The 20,352-nt window shown below is 49.0% G+C and overlaps 1 protein-coding gene and 1 long non-coding RNA gene across 3 annotated transcripts in view; one reads left to right on the forward strand and one right to left on the reverse strand.

Annotated features, from left to right (window-relative positions):
• Nucleotides 1–379: 379 nt before the first annotated feature.
• LOC120638984 lies at nt 380–16,084 on the reverse strand. The gene is made up of 2 exons (XR_005661062.1): nt 15,929–16,084; nt 380–961 (listed from the first exon to the last, which is right to left on the reverse strand). It is a non-coding gene; the product is annotated as an uncharacterized LOC120638984 (long non-coding RNA).
• Nucleotides 16,085–17,481: 1,397 nt separating this feature from the next.
• SEL1L3 (SEL1L family member 3) overlaps nt 17,482–20,352 on the forward strand; it is a 79,882-nt gene continuing 77,011 nt past the window's right edge. Inside the window, exon 1 of one of the 2 annotated variants that reach the window (XM_029083411.2) lies at nt 17,482–17,511. The gene's annotated coding sequence lies outside the window, so the exon portion shown is untranslated. The remainder of the gene's footprint in view (nt 17,512–20,352) is intronic. The other variant, XM_029083412.2, reaches the window with a different exon arrangement.

The raw sequence follows: 20,352 nt of genomic DNA on the forward strand, positions 1-20,352 counted from the left end.
GCTCTACTGTATCGTACTCTCCCAAGTGCTTAGTACAGGGCTCTGCACAGAGTAAATGCTCAGTCATTACTATGAGTCGCACTGTGAGAAGCAGCGTGGCTTAGTGAAAAGAGCACACGCTTGGGAGTCAGAGGTTCTAATCCCGGCTCCGCCGCTTGTCAGCTGTGTGACCTTGGGCAAGTCACTTGATTTCTCTGAGCCTCAGTGACCTCCTCTGTAAAATGGGGATGAAGACTGTGAGCCCTATATGGGACAACCTGATTACCTTGTAGCTACGCCAGCGCTTAGAACAGTGCTTGGCACATAGTGAGCGCTTAACAAATACCAACATTATGGTCATTACTGTATATTTATGGATTTGCCTTAATCCAGTCAATTATCCTTTTAGAGGACCTTTATTATCCCCAAGGAGAATCTGGGTGAGAATCTGACCCAGTGTGATTTCAAGTGCATTCTTTCTTATACCATAAAATCTAAATAACTTAATGAGCAATTGTCAGGGACACCATATTTGAGAACAGAACATAAAAGTCAAACCTGTGCCTCATAGGTTCAGAAATAAATTTCTCTCAATGCATATATTATCTGAAGAAACATAGTATTCATGTTAACATATATATTACGTACACACAGTCACTGTTTTGCTCTTTCCCCACTCTGGTTTTTTATAAAGACATCTCTTGAGTAGATCCCTTTCAGTTTTCATTTCAGGCTGGGCTACGGGAAGGCACTGCATCTCGTGCATTTAGAGAATCCTTAGCATAGCTGTCATTTTCATCCTGTTGACTACAGCCTCTTTTTTTTTTTTGTACTAAGAAACGATCTTCTCTCTGAATCACATGCAAGAGGCATTGGCCTCTTGTGTCTTGTTCAACTTGTAACAGGAGAAGGAAGGTTAACCTCAAAGAGAAAAATAAATCATCCGAAAGCAAACACAATCCGTTGTATGTAAATAGTTCACCTGGAGAAGCAGTGGAAGCAGAGGAGAGAAAAGGAAGGAAAAATAAGCGTGGAATTAGGCATAAGGTTTTTGACATGGGAACAGATTTAACAGTGCAGTGACTCACAGGTAATCTCCAGTTGGCTGGAGTTCTAACTATGACCATCTTGTCCTTTCTCACTACAAAACAGAGGGAGCTCAAAAACAGGGTTACGTGGGTGTAGTTATCTCACTACCTAAATCATTTTTCAGCCCCTTCGAGCTCCAGCATTTGATTTCTGATTTGAGAGACTTTTTGAACTTGAATTCAGAAAGGCATTTGGTCGTCGGCAGCAGGGTAGCGAGCTGTGGAAGCTTCTGAAGCTCTGAGCCGGGGGGCTTTAACAATGAGCTCCTCAGAAACCCTCTGGCCCCAGGGCAATCCATACTTCATATCTCTGGGGTCTTCCAGCAGTCTGCATTCAGTAGTTTGGCTCCGTGACATCTGTCCTAGGGACAGTCAGCAGCTTGGCCACCTGGTAGATCAATCATATTCAAAGCAGTTGTGCTCCAATAGACGATTTCAACTGTGTTCACCACACACTAGCACCCATTTGGGGATGGAAACTTTCATCCCTTGATTGGGTACAGATTGCTCCTCGCCGCTGACCCCTGGCCCGTGTTCTGCCCCTGGCCCGGAATGCCCTCCCTCCTCAAATCCGCCAGACAATTACTTACTCTCCCCCTCCTTCAAAGCCTTAGTGAAGGCACATCTCGCCCGAGAGGCCTTCCCAGACTAAACCCCACATTTCCTCATCTCCCACTCCCCTCTACGTCTCCCTGACTTGCTCCCTTTGCTCTTCCCCGCCCTCCCCCCTACAGCACTTATGTATATATTTGTGATTTTATTTATTTCCCTTGATGTCTATTTATACTGATGTCTGTCTTCCCTCCTCTGGACCGTGAACTCGTTTCGGGCAGGGATTGTCACCGTTGATTGTTGCATTCCACTTTCCCCGGCCCTTAAAATGGTGCTTAATAAATACAGTAAGCGTTTAATAAATTCGACTGAACGAATGAACGGTAGGTAGGGTTTACTGAAACGCCTTCCTGGGATGATCCCGTTTCACTGCTGAGAAACCAACATCCGCATCTGAATGAATCAGCACTTTTTTTCTCCGAAGGAGGCGTCCTCCTTGGCAAAGCTCCATTGGACTGTTAGCAGGGCCATTCACCTTGGGTTGCAGACATACCAGTTGAAACCTAAAAGTCCACAAACCCAGCTTCAAATAGGCTTACCAAATTGGAATGATGAAATCCTCTAAAAATGATACAATATAATGGTTTATAGTGAACCATATCAGTTGGTTAGAGAGGAAGGAACGGTCCCAGTGAACCGGGTTTTTGGTGAACTATAGGTAAGCGAGGCCTTGGGGTTAAATCAGATGTAAATTCAGAGCACCTAAATATGTAAATGGCATGGCATAGCAGGGCTTTTTATATCAGCATATAACGATTACAGCTTTATCACTACCTTCTATTCAAGGAGTAAATTGAGGTGGGTTTCAGGAAGTATATTTTTTTCATTTAAATTGAAATGCAAAGTCAGTTTTGCCATTTTTAATTTGCCGAGAAATGGAAAGGAAATGAATCGTTCCTCTTGGTGACCCTAAGTGCCTATTTTGCAAGTTTCGCTGTTTCTTGGTCCACATAGGCTTCCGACGCACCTGAGCTTTAGTGAATTTTTTTTAAAAAATGGACAATGACCGTTTAAGATGTCTCAGCCCGTTCCAGAAGAAATACCAAAGCTTTGCAAACTTTCAACCAAGCTGGCAAAGGCTCGAAGGAGAACAGGAAGCGGGGAACAGCTCAATTAGCTGACTGGAGCAGAGATTAGCATTTCTGTTTCTCTCCATCGGGACCTTCCACGCATCAGTCCATCAGTGGTATTTATTGTGTGCATATTGTGTAAAGAGCACTGTACTAAAATCCTGAGAAACCACTAAATTTTACAGTTCTCCTTCTCCTTTCTCAGGACGAGGTGCTGGAAGCATCGGTGAGCTAGCGATACAGGTTGATTTTAATATTTTCCAGTACATTTTGATGTTATTAGTTATCTTTGAGGTCATTTATCTTCTTTGATGTTATTTGTTCTCTTAGTGATGGTGTCTGACTACCCTAGAGAGGTAGTTACATTTTTATATTAGATAACTTTCTGAGAGTTCCCCAGAGTTATAAAAACCCTGCCTAGCATATGAATATTTAGTACCTGCATTGCTATTTCATTGATATGATCAATTGTTTTTAGATTTCTAATATAACGGCTAAATCGTCTGCACTTTAAATTAGTTATCTAACGTAACTGTTAGATCTGTTTTCTTAAAGAAATCCACTGAACTCTTTCTGCTTCAGCCCAATTTCTTGTTTTCAAGGATCAGTAGCTGTTCTTGTCATTGACAAAGCATTCTGTGCAATGTCCTGTTCTGAAACCTTCTGGTCACTTCTATGATTAACTCAACTTCATTCCCTTGTTCTGCTTCCTCTTCTTTTTTATGCCTTTTTTCTTTAGCAGAAGTCATTTGGGGTTTTCTTTTTCTGTTCTTCTACTTGATTTTCTGGATTTGATTTTTCAGACCATATCAGACTTTTCTAAGAAGCTTTCTCTCTCTTTAACTTCCTGTGGGAGTTTTTAAAAGCCTTTGATGGAGCTCTTAAAAATAAATGAATTGTGTTGGGTCACCAAAGAGATGAGGACACACAGTTGAGAATCTTAAGCTCCCTTTGAACACAGTATGTGGTTTGTCAGCGTTTACTAGTAGGTGCTTGGTCTTTATAAATCAATGATCTCGTTCCCTTGGTTCCATACCCTTGAGAGAAGACACTGATGACTTTTTTTGGTCTTCTTTCCATCTCAAATGGCCTCTATCCTCTACTCTGTTTAATGCTAACTCCCTCATCACCCTTCTCTAAGCACAGCCTAGTGGATAGAGCACAGGCCTGGGAGTCAGAAGGTCATAGGTTCTAATCCCGGCTCCGCCGTCTGTCTGCTGTGTGACATCGGGCAAATCACTTCACTTCTCTGAGCCTCAGTTCCCTCACCTATAAAATGGGGATTGAGACTGTGAGCCTCGTGTGGGACAGGGACTGTGTCCAACCTGATTTGCTTGTATCCAACCCAGCCCGGAGTACAGTGCCTGGTGCATAGTAAATGCTTAACAAATACTACAGTTATTATTATTATTATTACTATTATGAATAAGTATAATCTACTGTGATGTTTTTTCAGGGGAAAAGAGAGGCTTATAATGAAAAAAATCATGGCTGGTGAGACTGATCTGAATGGTGGGCAGAGGTTTTTTATGGTGTTTGTTAATAATGATAATAATTGTAATCATAATGGCACTTGTTAAGCACTTACTATGTGCCAATCACTGAACTAAGTACTGGGATAGATTCGAGATAATCAGGTTGGACACAGTCCATGTCCCACACGAGGTTCACGGTCTTCATTTCTGTTTTACAGGTGAGGTAACTGAGTCCAGAGATGTTAAGTGAGTGGTCCAAGGTCGCACAGCTCACAAGCGGTAAGTCGGTATTAGAAACCAGGGCGTCTGACTCCCAGGCCTGTGCTCTTTCCAGTTGGCCGTGTTTCTTCTTCAGAGCTTATTAATGCTTGGGGAGAAGTCCTTTTTGAGGTGGGCTGTAGGGACCCAGAAGACTGACAGCCTCTCCCCAAAGTAAATGATTTTGGCTCCCTCTCTTCAGGAGGATCTGGGCCATAATGCCAACAATTTGCTGCCTATCCACCTCACACTGATCTGACAGAGTTAATTATTTAATATGTTTGTGAAGCACGTCGGACTCCTTAGAGGAAGAGTGCCAACATAAGTATAAATAAATGAATAATTAATTAAAGTTTAAGCAGATTACTTGGTGACTTCTTCCCTTAACTGCTCCATTTTACTAATGAGATATTTCTACATTACAATCTTGCTTGGCTTTTTTCCTCTGTGGCCCTTTCTTCCTTTTTCCCTCTTCTAATTTCCTCCCGTTTCATTCCTTTTCACTTCTGCCGTTCCCATTAATGTCTAGCAGAGTGTGGAGCTCAATACAAATGAAATCCAAATGGTTGAGAGTGGCCCCTTCAAACCTTTTCCACATAAAACCTCCCTTGCCTTTAATGGGGGTTATGAGCTTGTTAAGAACTATAGAATGAGGTTACTAATTAGTGTTTCTAATGGACTGCAATTATTGATGCCTGCCAATGCTTCATTTTTGAATGTGGAGACTGAATGGATGTGGAGGGAGAGGGGCTTGGATGGGTAGTCGGGGGTTGCTGGAGATTGGGTTAAAACAGGAGAGGAAAGAGTGCCAGAGGTGTAGCCAGAGGCGAGTCTAGAAGAGAGAAAGGAAAGAGACAGAAAAAACAGACCTGGAGAGAAGTACAGAGACAAAGATAGAGAGATATCTATAGAACGGAGACCATGTCCTTGACTTCTTTTGTATTTTCTCCAACACCCCAGTCAGCGATTTGCAACCCGGAGATGTTTAGAACGGTGCTCTGCTCTGTGCATTGGAGGTGCCAAGCACAGAACCCTGCCCACCCGAGGCGTTTAATATAGTGCTCTGCCTGTGGTAGGCACTCAGGACAGTGTTCTGCACTTGGAAGGTGCTCATCAGTCTATAGTGTCGATGATGACGAAGAATGAGGCCAGAGACAGGCAGAAGCAGGAGCAGAAGCAGAGCTAAAAAAAGAGACAGGCTCGGCTGCTCTTTGGCTATGGATCAATCTACCAATCAATGGTATTTATTGAGTGCTTACTATGTGCAGAGCACTGGACTAAGCTCTTGGAAGAGTATAGTACAACAGAGTGGCAGACATATTCCCTACCCTCAGTGAGATTAGAGTCTACAAGAAGCGGGATAGGCCTGAGCCGATGGACTTCCTGCCCCCAGATAGTGAAGCAGATGAGGTCCCTCCCCACCCCAGCCTGGGCTGGGACAAGTTGGACCGGTACCAGACGGGGAATGGGTTGGTGGGGGGTGGGGAGGCTTGGGGGGGCTGGGAACTGCTCCACTTCTCAGTCTGCCCCCCCAGCCAGAAACAAGAAGGCCGAGACAAGAAAGGGGAAACATGTCCCAACTGGCCACTTTGACCAAAAAAGCTGGAGGTCGACAGGAGAGTCAATAAAAGGCTGTGCTCCAAATCTGGGGGGGAATGGAGAGGTCATTGTCCCCACTCCCCCCAATCAATTTAGTCAATCCATCAACCCACCCCACCAAATTGGCAGCGCAGGATTGGATGAGGAAAGGCAGAGGGCCACATAAAAATACTGTGTTGTTGTCCATCATCAGTGAGACTCCTGTTGGGTCCCTCCCTTTGCCTGCTCCCTTTACCTATTTAGTGTATGGCCCTTTGAGAAAATAAGAGGTATTTTGGCCCGAGATGCCATTTAAAAATTAATAAATTGAAATTGAACTGTAAATGAAAGCCACCAACTCCTCTTAGCACAAAAGCCAAAGTGAATGCCAAGGCGGCTGCAACCGTAGAGAGTCACTGTGGTGACCCAGCTGATTGAAATAGCGCAGGGAACAATGGAATGATTTCGTTTGGTGCTTGAGGAATGATTTAATTCCTTGGTTTTTGAGCAGTGATCTCCAAATTCTGGGTGGTTTTTTTACCGGAGATTAAGGAGAATTACCAGAACACTTTGCCTCTATTCCTTTAAACCCCGGCTCAATCTATTTAGAATGTAATCTTGCTTTGTATCCTGAGAAATAGAACGAGCTGCTCTTATCAATTAATAACTGAAGTGAAATTGTGAGTTTTAATCCAACTCAAGAGCCATTTATCCTGAGTGCACTACTAAAATGTAGAGGTACTCTCTGTTATGCCAAAAAAATTAAAAAGTGCTGAAGAGAATCTTTTCTTCTGCTTGCTGGGGTTGGAATTGCTGTGCTGTCTTGGATTTTCTAGTGACCTGTTTGAAAGCCCTGGGGCGAAGCGAGACCTATAGTGGATGTATTTCTGAATCACTCAGCAATATTGGAGCTTAAAGACACAGTCTTGGGACAAGCAACAAGGAGCTCGCCTCTCACTTGTTTCGAAGGGTGGATCAATTCAGCTCTATGGAGTCCCGTGGGGCAAGGTTGCTGTAAACACACACAGATTTCCCCCATTTCCGTTCTGCCCCTGCTCTGTTTCTGGATGGATCCACGCTTCAAATCAGAGGAGGCCCAAGTTGAACGAGTGAACAGCAGAGCTGCCCCTCCACAGAAGCGATGGGGGCCAATGATCTTCAAAGCTCTGTAAACTGGACTCCCAATTTGCTCATCCCAGGTCTCTGATAAGACCCGAGAGTCTCCAGTCAGTGCTGAAAAGATCTCAAATGGAGGCTTTCTGGTCCGTTATCTTTTTAGGAAGCCTGTCTTCTCCCAATTCCCATCACTCCTAAAATCCTTCAAGTCCTAATAACTGTGGTATTTGTTAAGTGCTTACTATGTGCTAAGCACCATACTAAGTGCTGGAGTAGATACAAGGTCTTCAGGTCAGACACAGTCCCTGCCCCAACCAGGGTTGACATTTTAAGTATGAGGGAGAGCCGGTGTTGAATCCTTATTTTCCAGAGGGAGAAACTGGGTTGCAGTGAAGTGATCTGCCCAGGGTCACAAAGCAGGCAGGTGGAGGAGCCGGGACTAGAACCCAGGTCCTCCGACTCCCAGGCCCACACTCTTTCCACTAGGCCACGCTGCTTCTCGTCCAAGTCGTCTAATCAGTTGGTGATTATTAAATACAAAAAATATACTCAGTCCAGTTCCCAATACCCCAGAGAATGTCACTCCCTCTCAGGGCTTTCATTAGAAGTAAGGAGGCAGAGTTTTTTTTTTCCTTTCCTTCCATCTGTCACCTTTTGGGGGCCAGACCAGGGAAAGCAGTGGATGTTGGTTGGGTCGGTAATCACTACATTTAATTATGATTCTGGTCTGCTTTGGGATTTTGCTGATAGGACCTGAATGAATAACCTAAATTGCTGGCTACTATCTCAATGATTAACCAGATTTTTTAAAATCTGTAAACTTTAGATGTTCATGACTCTAAGAGTGCTTTTGATTGAGGGCGGGATGAGGTAGAAAGTACTGTTCCAATTGAGGATCTAACAGAAGGCAACAGGACATGAACAGGGCAAGAAGGTTGGCCTACAGGGGAAGGATTTGGGTTAGCTATCAACCTGATGACTGCCAAACATTGTAACTGGCTACCAAGAGAGATCGTGTATGTCTACGAAAGCTCTGAAAAATAGTATGAAATCCCATTTGTGGGGCCGTTTGGTTTGGGTTGCTCCCTAAAGTGAGGGGTTGGCTCTGAGGACTTTGAGAAGCTTTGAGAAGCACTGTTGCCTGTTGGTTAGAGCAAGGGCCTGGGAGTCAGAAGGACCTGGGTTCGAATGCCAGCTCCACCACTTGTCTGCTGTAGGACCTGGGGCAAATCACTTCTCCTTGCCTCAGTTACCTCATCTATAAAATGGGGATTAAGACTGTGAGCCCCATGAGGGACAGGGACTGTGTCCAATGTAAATAACATCTAACTACCCCAGTGCTTACTACAGTGCCTGGCACATAGTAAGCACTAATAAATACCGTTAAAAAAAATCTTTACAAGGTCTTTTCCACTTATTTGATTCTGTGGGTGGAGGAATTCTGGGAAGAGAAGCAGCATTCTGCTGCCAATAAGTTTTCAGCAACAAAATACGTGTCCAACCTGATTAATGTTTATCAACCCCAGCATATAGAACAGTGCTCAGCACATAGTAAACATTTAACAAGTACCATACTTACAATTATTATTATTATTATTACCCCGCTCACTGCTCTGTGCCTCACCTCCACTCTTTCCCAGACTTCATCAGCCAACAGTTAGGACCTGAGAACATCCTCGGTAAGGCCGGTTGCCCAACCGATCCAGGATTCTATCCCTGACAGTGCAATGGGATGTTTGGAGGAACTATATGCTCGTTGTCCTTCTTGACTTTATCCTAACGTTGAGTGAATCTAACATCTCTACCTTTTCCCTCTAAAATCCCAGCTTTTTCACTACTAACCCATTATGGTCCATGAATTGATCCAAATCCATCTTAACCCCACTGACCTTTTTCTGCCCGCATTAATTCCCGCAGGAATTCATTCCATAAGCTTAGCACTCACGGTGTGAAGCACTGCTTCCATTTGTTTTAAACCTACCACTTTCAAGGTTCACTGGGTGCCCACAAGCCGACGCTGTGGGATTTCTGAGAAATTTGGGGTCTGCTCCATTCAGAGGCAGGGTGGGGTTTTTTTTCCAGATTCATTACCCCAGCTCTGAATGTGGGCTTATCGTCTCTTCTCTTCTCCCCACTGCTGTCCTCTCCGGCTTCACCCCAGGGAGGGTTCTCCCCAGGCCTGTTACTTCCCCTCAGGTTCTTGGCCTCCCAGGTCCCGATGCGGAGAAACCCCAGGTGCCCTGTAGCCCTATAGCAGCAGGTGGGAGGCCCTTTTATTTCCTCCCTGCCCCTCTTGCAGGCTGCCTCTACCAGACCATGCCCAACCCTGGCCCAGGACTTACCCTGCGCCCGAGGGAGGGAAATCGAGGCCATCCCTCCTCTCCACAACCATAGTACCCCTCAGGAGAGAGGTGGAGGCTCCATGTAGAGCCAAGGGGATAGAGTTTTGGAACCACAGAGTTTGCACGGAGGCAGGGGGAATTTGCTTTGGGTCTCTCTCGGCCTCCCCCTACCCCATGCCCAGTCCTGCCTTGGCCCTGGCTTGTATTTCTGAATGCATTGTCCCTCTGCCCACTGTTACTTCTACTAACTAGAGTCGTGGTCCCAATTTCAAATGAAGAATACAGTTAGAACTGAGTCAGGAGTGGGTCTGTAGAATGTACAAATCCCTTTCTCCCTCAGCTCACCAGCTCACTCTCCTCAATTATTTACACCTGCTTCTCTTCAGAGTTGCTTTCTCCTTTCTCTCTCCATCCCAGTCTGCCCATACACCCTCACTCAATCTCCTCACCGGTTTTCTTCCAATTACTCCTGGCTTTCTCCTTAAAATGTTAATGTATGTATAATGTCTATGAACACTTTACCTTATCCCTCAAAACCTTTACCCTAACCTCATTTTCTCAACACGAATGGCACATATTTGGTTCTTATTATGCACCTATTCAGAAACAGAAAGAAATCCAAAAATAACTAGAAGCCACAACATTGTATTCGACATTCCCAGAAATAGATCTCACTTTAGAACATGCTAGGGCTTCACACCAAGTGAATCAGAAACCTTCACAATTCCTGTAAAGCTATAAAAAAAAATCCCTCTACGAGCTTTTAACACCAGAAAGAACACAATTCACTGCTTTTCTACTGTGTTTCCCAAAGGGTACTTTGACAGAATTTAGATGTAGTAGGGTGATTACTCTCTAGAAGATTCCCCTCGACTGTAAGCTCGTTGTGGGCAGGGAATGTGTCTACCAACCCTGTTGTATTGTACTTTCCCAAGTGCTTAGTGTAGTATAGCGCTCTGCATATCATAAGCACTCAAAAAATAACACTGATGATGATGATGATGATGATGATAGGGAGGAGAGGATGGAGCTAAGCGGTTGGACACAGGCCCTGACAGAATGTACGCTGGAGAATGATTAATAGCTGGGGTGATCTGAGGTGGAGTGGGAAAAAAAAAAGTAGAGACTAGGGATATTGGAAAGCTAAAGGCTAGGGACAGTGGAAAATATGTAAAAGATAAAAAATGAAAACATCTGCAAAATCTTAGGCTATGGATAGGCTATGGATGAGAAGCCTATCGTCCACTAAAACTCTTGCTCTCTAAATGGCAAATCAATCAGTCGATCAATCCATCAGCACCGGTATTTATTGAGCACTTACTCTGTGCAGAGCACTGTACTAAAGGCGTGGGAGAGAACAGGACCGTAGAGTCGGTAGACATTCCTTGCCCATCACGAACTTACAACAAATGTCATTTTCATGTACCTTTGGTACCTGAAGAATTAAGCATGTGGAAAGGAAAGAGCAAAAAAGTGCCACTCAGTTCCAGAGACTGGAGTGAGCCGAGAAGGCTGAGTGGAAGTTAAGTGACCCCCAGGGAAGCTGTCTTAAAATCACATCCCCTCCAGAAGGCCTCCCCTGACTGAGCTCTCACTTCCCTTTTTTCCTCTCCCTTCTGAATTACCTTTGCATTTGAGCCTGAACCCCTTAAGTACTTCATGTTCATCCCACCTCCAGTCCCCCAGCACCTTTGTCCCTATCCTCATACTCTGCCATTTCCCCAGTCTTCAATGTTTTTATGGTATTGATTAAGTGTTTACTCCGTGCCAGGCACTGTACTAAGCTCTGAGTGAGATAAAAGCTAATCGGGTTGGACACATTCTATGTCCCATTGGCGCTCACAGTCTTAGCTCTCATTTTACAGATGAGGTAACCGATATATAGAGAAGTCACAGAGCCAAGGTCATCCACCAGACAAGTGGCAGAGCAGGGCTTAGAACCCACGACTCCCTGGCCCGCGCTCTACCCTCTAAGCAATGCTGCTTCTCTAAATAATTTTACTGTAACAAAACCTACCTGTGCTGGGCAGCAGCAGTTTGGGAGGGATGCGAGGGCAGAGACTCGAGTTTCCTGCGTGGAAGGAGGCAAGGGTAAACCACTTCTGTACTTTTACCGAGAAAACTCTATGGACACATTCCCAGAACGATTGCAGATGGAGGTGGGGCGTTCTGAGAGAGATGTGTCCATGGTGTCGCTATGGGTCGGAGATGATTCGACAGCAGAGGACAAGACATTAACTCCTTGTAGGCAGAGATTACCTCTACCAACTCTACTGTACCCTCCCGTACACTTAGGAAATACTCTGAAAATAATAAGCACTCAATAAATTCCATTGCTTACTTGACTGATCGACTGGAAGGAGGTAGGGAGCAACTCTGAGTGTGAGCAAGAGGAGTGGAAATAAAGATAGGAAAAAGGGAGGATAGGGATAAGGAGAGAGTCTCTCTGTCCTCATCCTCCTTGCCCAGAGGCCCACAGTTTCCTCTTATGAGGGCAGATTATCCATACCAGGACAAACTTTCTCACCACAGGATAACTCCTATTTCTTTCAGAAAGCCCATATCTATCAATCAATCCTATTTATCGACAGCCTATTGTACCCAGAACGCTACACCGGGGGCACCGGCATCCAGGTGCCTGAAATATTTTCCTGCCTCTCAGACTAAATCTTTCCTTCTGGCCTTCCCTCTTTCATTCATGGCAGTAGGCCAGGTCCAAAAGTGGGTGTCATATGTCTTGAATCAAAATCCAGAGAAGCCCTGCTAAAATGCAAGAGACGGTGTTCATAAAATTTGCGTGTTGTAGGAGAGCAAGTGGTCCGACAAGACACCGTGAAATGGAATCTCACTGGGTAAAACAAGTAATAGTGATCGTGGTAATGATTAAGGACCTGTACTAAGTGCTTGAGCAAAAGACCCATTTTCTACTCCAAGGATCTTCCACTGTAATGGGGGAATAGGCAAAAAATATAATGAGAGCAGTATGAAGAACAGGGATCAGATAGGAAACAGAAAGAATTTGCCAGGATGAAATAGAATAGACAGTTGAATGCATAATAGCATAATGTATAATTGTATGTGGATAGATAGATAGATAGATAGATAGATAGATAGATAGATAGATAGATAGATAGATGTGTATGTATATATACAAATGATGAGGATGACCATAAATATGTAAGTTATGTAAATACGTATGCTAGGGGTGGCTGTTGAGTTGATGCACTTGGGGTGTTGGGATATCACATTTGAGTCGTTAGGAGCAAGACCTCAAGCTTCATTCTAACAGAGGGTTTAATGGCACTGAAACAGGCAAAACCCATGAGGACTCTAAGGAATCTGTGACTACTAACTAAAAACAACTTGAAAGAGAAAATTTTGAACACTCGAGGAGAAGGGACAGCTTGAGTAGGAGTCAGACTGAAAGGGAGGAAGGTTTCCAGTAGAGTTCTAGAGTCAAAAACACAGAAAGATGCTGAATATCATTAAGGCAGTCTCCCCGCACTATGGGCAGGGAACATTTTGCTATGTTCCTTTAAAGCAAGACTTAAATCGAGTCCAAAAAAAACATATGAGCATTATTTTGAGGGGGGAAAAAAATCACAGAACCCTGAACCCTCTAAAAAACTATCATAAAATAGTTTCTCTCTAAGGTCTAAAAGATACTTTAAATTCTCAAGGACAGTGAGGGACCCGGCCTAGTAGCAATCTAAGAAAACTCATTTTAACTCTGCAAAGGAACAAAGGTGTTGGCAGAAGCCATCAGCCACCCTAATAAATGTTTTAATACAGCGAAAACCTGATGTAACACGGGGGTAGGGAGACATAAAAACCATTTACTGAAATTGTCCGGGAGGCACAGACTCCACATGTGGCCGCTTGCAAAGTTTCATATTGGAGCCGCAGGTGCTCAGGAAGAGCCCCCTGTGACCTCTACCCAACCACGATGGAGATGTAGTGGCTTGTCCAGGGCTCCGTAAGCTGCGAGCCCTCCCTACCTATTGTCAACTGATCATTTTCAGGCACCTGCAGGACCACTCTAAGGGAAGGAACTGCCATTTCGGCATCCAGATTTGAGGAAGTTTAATTTTAGTCATGTGGCTGGGGAATCTATTCCTCCCCACCGGACCCAAAATAGGCCACTTTCCATGAAGAATGGTTAGTGGTCGTATAGCAGCAGCAGAAACATTCGGTGCGGTGCACTGCACTAGGTCCTTGAGAAATACGGAATGACTAAGCTATGCATTCCCTGGTTATGAGGATATTACATATTAATGTGGGAGACAAACTTGAGAAAAGATTTACAACTAGAGAGGTCAAAAGTAAGCAAATAAAGCCAACCTCTAGGCATGAATGCTCAGGAGAGTGTGTATGAGCTCACAAGTGCTAAGTCCAGCCCAGTCCAAAGTTCCCAGGCTTTAAGAGGCAGCGTGGCCTAGTGGATAGAACAGGGGCTTGGGAGTCAGAAGGACCTGGGTTCTAATTCTCGCTCCACCACTTTGCTGGGTGACCTTAAGCAAGTTGCTTAACTTCTCTGTGTCTCAGTTACCTCATCTCTAAAATGGGAATAAAGACGGTGAGCCCCATGCAGGACATGGACCGTGTCCAACCTGATCACCTTTTATCTACCCCAGCGCTTGAGACAGTGCCTGTCACGTACTAGCGAATACCACAGTTATTATTAAAAATCGAAGCAAATCAGTCAATCCATCTGTGGTATTTATTGAGCGCTTACTACGTGCAGGGCACTCGAAGCAGCGTGGCTCAGTTGGAAAGAGCACGGGCTTGGGAGTCAGAGGTCGTGGGTTCTAATCGTGGCTCAGCCACTTGTCAACTCTGTGACTTTGGGCAAGTCACTTCACTTCTCTGTGCCTCCGTTACCTCCCCTGTAAAATGGGGGGATTAAGACCGTGAGCCCCATGTGGGACCACGTCATTACCTTGTGTCTACCCCAGCGATTAGAATAGTGCCTGGCACATAGGAAGGGCATAACAAATACCATCATTATCATTAAGCGCCTGGGAGAGTACGCCGGAATTAGCAGACACGTTCCCTGCCCTTAACGAGTTTACGGTCCAGGTACATATTGGGAGTTTAAATTGCTCCCGGTGTTATTCAACGGACAGGCTCCATCTTCCTCCTCTTCCCTTCCCCATCCTTCCCCACACCGTGGAAGGAAAGAGGAGCTCACTCTACCACCTAATGCAGTGCAGCGGAAGAAGAGAGAGAGTTGACCGAGTGCCTCGAAGCCAATGGTTAAGATTTTCTACTCTTTGCAAAGAGGAATGGAAAAATAATGGAGTTTTTCGAGGAGTAGAGAGATGAAGATAGAATGATATTCGAGAAGATCTACCGGAGCAGCTGAGCGACTTGTGGATCGGAGAGGAGGGAGCCAGGAGGCAGGGAGATGGGCGTGGAGGCCGAAGAAGTAGTCAAGCTGGCCTATACCCAGTGCTTAGACCAACGTAGCCGTGATTTGGATGGGGAGGAAGGGGCAGATCCTAGAGCAGTTAAAGGGTCCACGGGCAATTATTGGACAAATCTAGAGGTATTTAACGTTTCCCCCTAATCGGTTGAGTGAGGCAGCAGGAGGGAATATCGGAAACCACCGCATCCCGGCCTTGAAAACCGTTCCAGCCCTCTCCGGTTCTGTAACGAAGACGGTCCCGGCATTTCCAGGAAACAAATCACGTCAGCTGGTGCAGGGGAAGAAGAGATCTGTTCCAAAGCCCGGGAAGCATTTCTGGAGTGACAGGGCCACATGCCTGGCCCCCGATCTTCGATCTAATTGCAGAATCCTCTTTCCCGGGGCTCCGTGAAGCCAGCGCTTAATAAATGCCGTGCCTGCTACTCCCAACACGTTGGCCTGTTTAATGATTTCTACATCCTCGGAGTTGAGGGGGAAGGTTTTGGAGGCGAGGGGGACCGCGGAGAGACAGGGTGGCAGGGGCACTTCTCCTGAAGGGGAAGGGCTGAGCGGGGGCGTGGAGGGCTGGAGGGAGGAGGGCCAAGATGGAGGTGGGGTTTGGGGGCGGAGCCACGATCAATAATAATAATGTTGGCATTTGTTAAGCGCTTACTGTGCAGAGCACTGTTCTAAGCGGTGGGGTGGATAGAGGGTAGTCAGGTCGTCCCACGTGAGGCTCACAGTTAATCCCCATTTAACAGATGAGGTAACTGAGGCCCAGAGAAGTGAAGTGACTTGCCCACAGTCACACAGCTGCCAAGTGGCAGAGCCGGGATTCGAACCCATGACCTCTGAGACCCAAGCCCGGTCTCTTTCCACTGAGCCACCCTGCTTAAGAGCTCACCTCCTCCGGGAGGCCTTTCCAGCCTGAGCCCCCCCCCTTCTCTCTGCCCCTCCTCCCCCCCCCCCCGCACTCTGCTCATTTCTATGCATTATCCATTACCTTATTTATTTTGGTAACGAGGTGCACATCCCCTTCATTCTATTCATCTCGATGATGCGGTCTTGTTTTTGCCTTGTTCTGTTCCGCTCTGCCGTCCGTCTCCCCGGTTTAGACCGCGAACCCGTCGTGGGGCAGGGAGGGTCTCTCTCCGTTGCCCGATTGTCCGTTCCAAGGGCTCAGGAGAGTGCTCTGCACATAGTCAGCGCTCAATAAATACCAATAAATGAATGAGTGAATGAACGAAGGCGAGATGTGAGGAAGGGCCCGGGGGTGGGGGGGGGGCCTGTCCGTGGGAGGGCGAGGCCACCATGAAGGCGAGATGTGAGCTCTATGTGTTGCCCAATCGTCCATTCCAAGCGCTTAGTACAGGGCTCTGCACATAGAGTTCATGGGTTCGACTCCCGGCTCTGCCACCTGTCAGCTGGGTGACTGTGGGCAAGTCACTTCACTTCTCTGGGCCTCAGTTCCCTCCTCTGTAAAATGGGGATTAACTGTGAGTCTCACGTGGGACGACCCGATGACCCTGTATCTACCCCAGCGCTCAGCACAGTGCTCTGCACATAGTAAGCGCTTAACAAAATACCAACGTTATTATTATTAAATACCATGGAATGAACGAATGGAAGGGCCCGGGGGCGGGGCCTGTCGAGGGGAGGGCGAGGCCACGATGAAGGCGGGAGGTGAGCTCTGTCCGTTGCCCAGTCGTCCATTCCGAGCGCTTAGTACAGGGCTCCGCACAGAGTCAGCGCTCAGTAAATACTATGCCACGAATGGAAGGGCCTGGGGGGCGGGGCCTGTCGAGGGGAGGGCGAGGCCACGATGCAGGCGGGATGCCAGCTCTGTCCGTTGCCCCGTTGTCCATTCCGAGCGCTTAAGTAGAGTTTCCTCTGCACGTAGTCGGCGCTCAGTAAATAGTAGGGAATGAATGAATGGGAGGATGGGGAGGCGGGGCCCGGAGGCGGGCGGGCGGGGCCCGGGGGCGGAGCCCGGGGGCGGGCGGGGCCCGAGGGGGCTGCAAGGAGCGTCCGGGGGGGCGGCAGGTGTCCGGGCGGGCGGTGGAGGGCGGAGCGGAGCCGAGCGGGGAGCGGGGAGCGGGGAGCGGGGAGCGGGGAGCGGGGAGCGGGGAGCGGGGGGCCGGGGCGGGGAGCAGGGAGCAGGGCCCGGAGTGCGCACCAGGTGCTGCTGTTCCGGGCCCGGATCCGGCTGGCGGGGGGAGGGGGCGGCCGGCCCTGCCCTGCCCTCCCCTGCCCTCCCCTGCCCTGCCCTGCCTTGCCCTGCCCTCCCCTCCCCTCCCCTCCCCTCCCTCCGTCCCTCGGCCGCCCCGTGGGAGGCAGCCTGACGCGGGGCAGCGGAGGCGGTGGGAGCCGGACCGACCGCCCTCCCGCCCGACGGAGCGGCCCCGCCGCCCAGCCATGACCCCCCGGCCGGGGCGGGGGCCGGGGCCGGGGCCGGGGGGGACCCCGCTCCTCCGGCCCCGCCGGGGCTGCCCCCCCGGCTCCGCCTGCCCCCCCGGCTCGGCCTCCGCCGGCCCCCGGCCCCGGCCCCGGCCCCGGCCCGCCGCGCTGCTCCTCCTCTGCTGCCTGGTGAGTGCCCCGGCCCGGGACGGGGGCCCCCCGCGACCCCCCGACATCGCTCCGGCCCCGCCCAGCCTCCCGCCGACCCCGACCGCTCGGATCCCGGAGAAACCCCCCACTCGCCCGCAGCTGCCCAGCGTCCTGCCCTCCTCGGCCCCCCCACCGCCCCCCTCCCTCCTGCTCCCCCGACGGCCGCCCCCTCCCCGAAGGGGCGCACATCCCGGGGCGGACCGGCCTCCCCGGCCCCCTGCCTCCCCGGCCCCCTGCCTCCCCGGCCCCCTGGCCTCCCCGGCCCCCTGCTCTCCTGTCCGCCTCCCTCCCTGTCCGCCTCCCTCCCTGTCCGCCTCCCTCCCTGTCGCCCTACCTCCTTGTCCCCCGCCTCCCCGTCCCCCTGCCTCCCCGTCGCCCTACCTCCTTGTCCCCCTGCCCCCCGTCCTCCTGTCCCCCCGTCCCCCTGCCTCCCTGTCCCCCCGTCCTCCTGCCTCCCTGCCTCCCTGTCCCCCTGTCCCCCTGCCTCCTTGCCCCCCGTCCTCCTGTCCTCCTGTCCTCCTGTCCTCCTGCCCCCCGTCCCTCTGTCCTCCTGTCCCCTGCCCCCCCGCCTTCCTGCCCCCCTGCCCCCCTTGCCCTCCTGTCCGCTCCGCCCTCCAAACTTCGAGCAGCCGAGCTTTCAGTCTCGGCCCCCACCGAGTTGGTTGGAGGCCGATCCGTGGGAACCGCCTCCACCCACCTCCCCTTCTGGGGGCCCGGGCCGGGGGGGAGCAGGGGGTGGGGGGGGCAGCGGCAGCGGGTCCGCCCAGCAGCCGGACTCTCTTGAAGGAGCCCGGTTTGGGGCGGGGGGGGGGGGGGGGATGGAGGGGCGGTGAGACCTCAGGACTTGTCGGCTCCGAGGGGGAGGAGGATCTCGCCGAGTCTCCCGTGGTCGTTCCCGAGCGGGGTAGGACGCGGTGAAGGGGAGGAAGGGGATGCCCTTCCTGGGAGGAATTCGGGGTTCGCCTCGCGGGGTCCCGCCCCGAGCCCCGGCTCCTCTCCCCCTTTATTACTGTAAATGATTGAAAGGGAAAGTGCTGAATCATCAAACTGATGTAACGGGAAATTCACCTCCTACTAAAAGAAATGAGGACGGACGGTTTTCAAAGTTGCCCCCGTATCTATATCTGTATCTAGAGATAGATCTCTCTGAATGCAGATCGATAGATCTATCTCTAGGTAGATATCTAATGTCGCCCCCGTGTATTATTAATTTTTTTGCCGCTTCCCCCGATATGATTTTCTTAACGTGGCCCGGTCTTTAGGGTTCAGCGATGCACTCTCATAGGCACCGGTCAGGAACCCTAGGGGAATATTGACGGAATAGGAATTGTAGTGACGGATGGGATTTGGCACCCCGTCTGGAGTACGCTTTTCTTTTTAGAGCCCTCGCTTTGGTAGGATTCTTCAAACTACTCTCCTCTCCCCGAATTAGAAAAGTAAAGGGTAGCGTGACGTAAAACGATCCAGTATTTTTTATTCTACGGGGGGGATTTACCTGTGGAGTGGCCCCGTCCGTCGAACCGTTCCTCGGTGAGCCGACGTCGACCTGTGTTCGGTTTTTCGATCGGCCGACGTTAGCCCGGGGCAGGGGGTTATCTCCGTGTGATTACAAAACATGTCATTTTTCATGGCTCTCGGGCATGAGAACTGCTCTTATTCGATAATTACGCCGTGGAAGGATGCGGGGCCCTTCCGTAAATAAAGCTGTGCCGTAAGGAATGACGGAGCCCTCTCGCAAAGAAATTAATCCCTTCCCCGAGGTGTTTTAGTCTAAAGGCACGGATGGGGTAGTGCGACAGAAAAATACAAAGCAAACAGAGTGGGTGGAGGAAATTGTGAGGAACCAGCCAAGTTTTCCAAACCTGAGAGAGATGAGAGGACGGGCCCCCGGTTTATGCCGTTCCGGGAATCCACGAGAATCCAGTTTGGAAGAAGAAAAGCGTTAGGGGGGAATAAAAGGTTTTACGGGTGTAGAGGGGAAGTCTGGGCACAGAGTCAGGGAGCGGGGTGGCATAGAGCTCCACAGGAGAAAAATAATGTTTTAAAGAGGCTGGAGGCAGAGGGGAGGTTAGGTTGAGAGTGTGATTTCTGGCCTCCTTCAAGTGAAAACCTAAGGGGGAAAAAAAAAAAGATTTCTTTGGTAAGCAGACCGCCCGTTTCCCAACCTAATCGAAAATGCTTCAAAGCAAACAGGCAGAAGTCTGACTTAAAAAGAACTTAACTCTATCCTGAAGGCTAGCAAATGGAGATGATTACTCCAAGAATGGGAGCCCTCAATGGACTATCACATTCCTCGCATATTTCAAAGAAGATGAATATATTCATAAATGATTATTAGATGCTCTAATTCCTCATATGAAGACCACTCACCTCTAGTGGCCCAAGCCCTAGATCATATCAACTCAGAAGTGGGGTTTCAGATGAGAGAGAGAAAGCCCAATGGAGTGGATCCTCTTCTCCATGTCAGCTGGGAGGGGGGTATCCAATCCTCAGCTGGGAAAGATTCCCTGTGATCCCAGATTCCAGGGAGAACACGCGCGGTCCGTGTAACCCCTGCCGGCCTGGTGTGTGGGCCCTAAAAATAGCCAGGGCTCCTAGAAGGTGGACTGCTGCATTGAACGTCGGCCGGAGCCGAGTAGCCATCGGAGTTAGCCCCAAGTGGAACACTGTGACTGTAACTAGGATACTGCCACAAGCATGAATAATCGTGATGAGATCTGAAAGAGAAGTCATAGCAATCACATCAAAAGGCTTTTCAAAAAGATATTCCTGGTCACAGCTGAGCCCTGAGCATCCAGAAGCTCTCGAGATCCCAAGAGC

The sequence above is a fragment of the Ornithorhynchus anatinus genome, chromosome 18, assembly GCF_004115215.2.
Source record: "Ornithorhynchus anatinus isolate Pmale09 chromosome 18, mOrnAna1.pri.v4, whole genome shotgun sequence".
NCBI lineage: Eukaryota > Metazoa > Chordata > Mammalia > Monotremata > Ornithorhynchidae > Ornithorhynchus > Ornithorhynchus anatinus.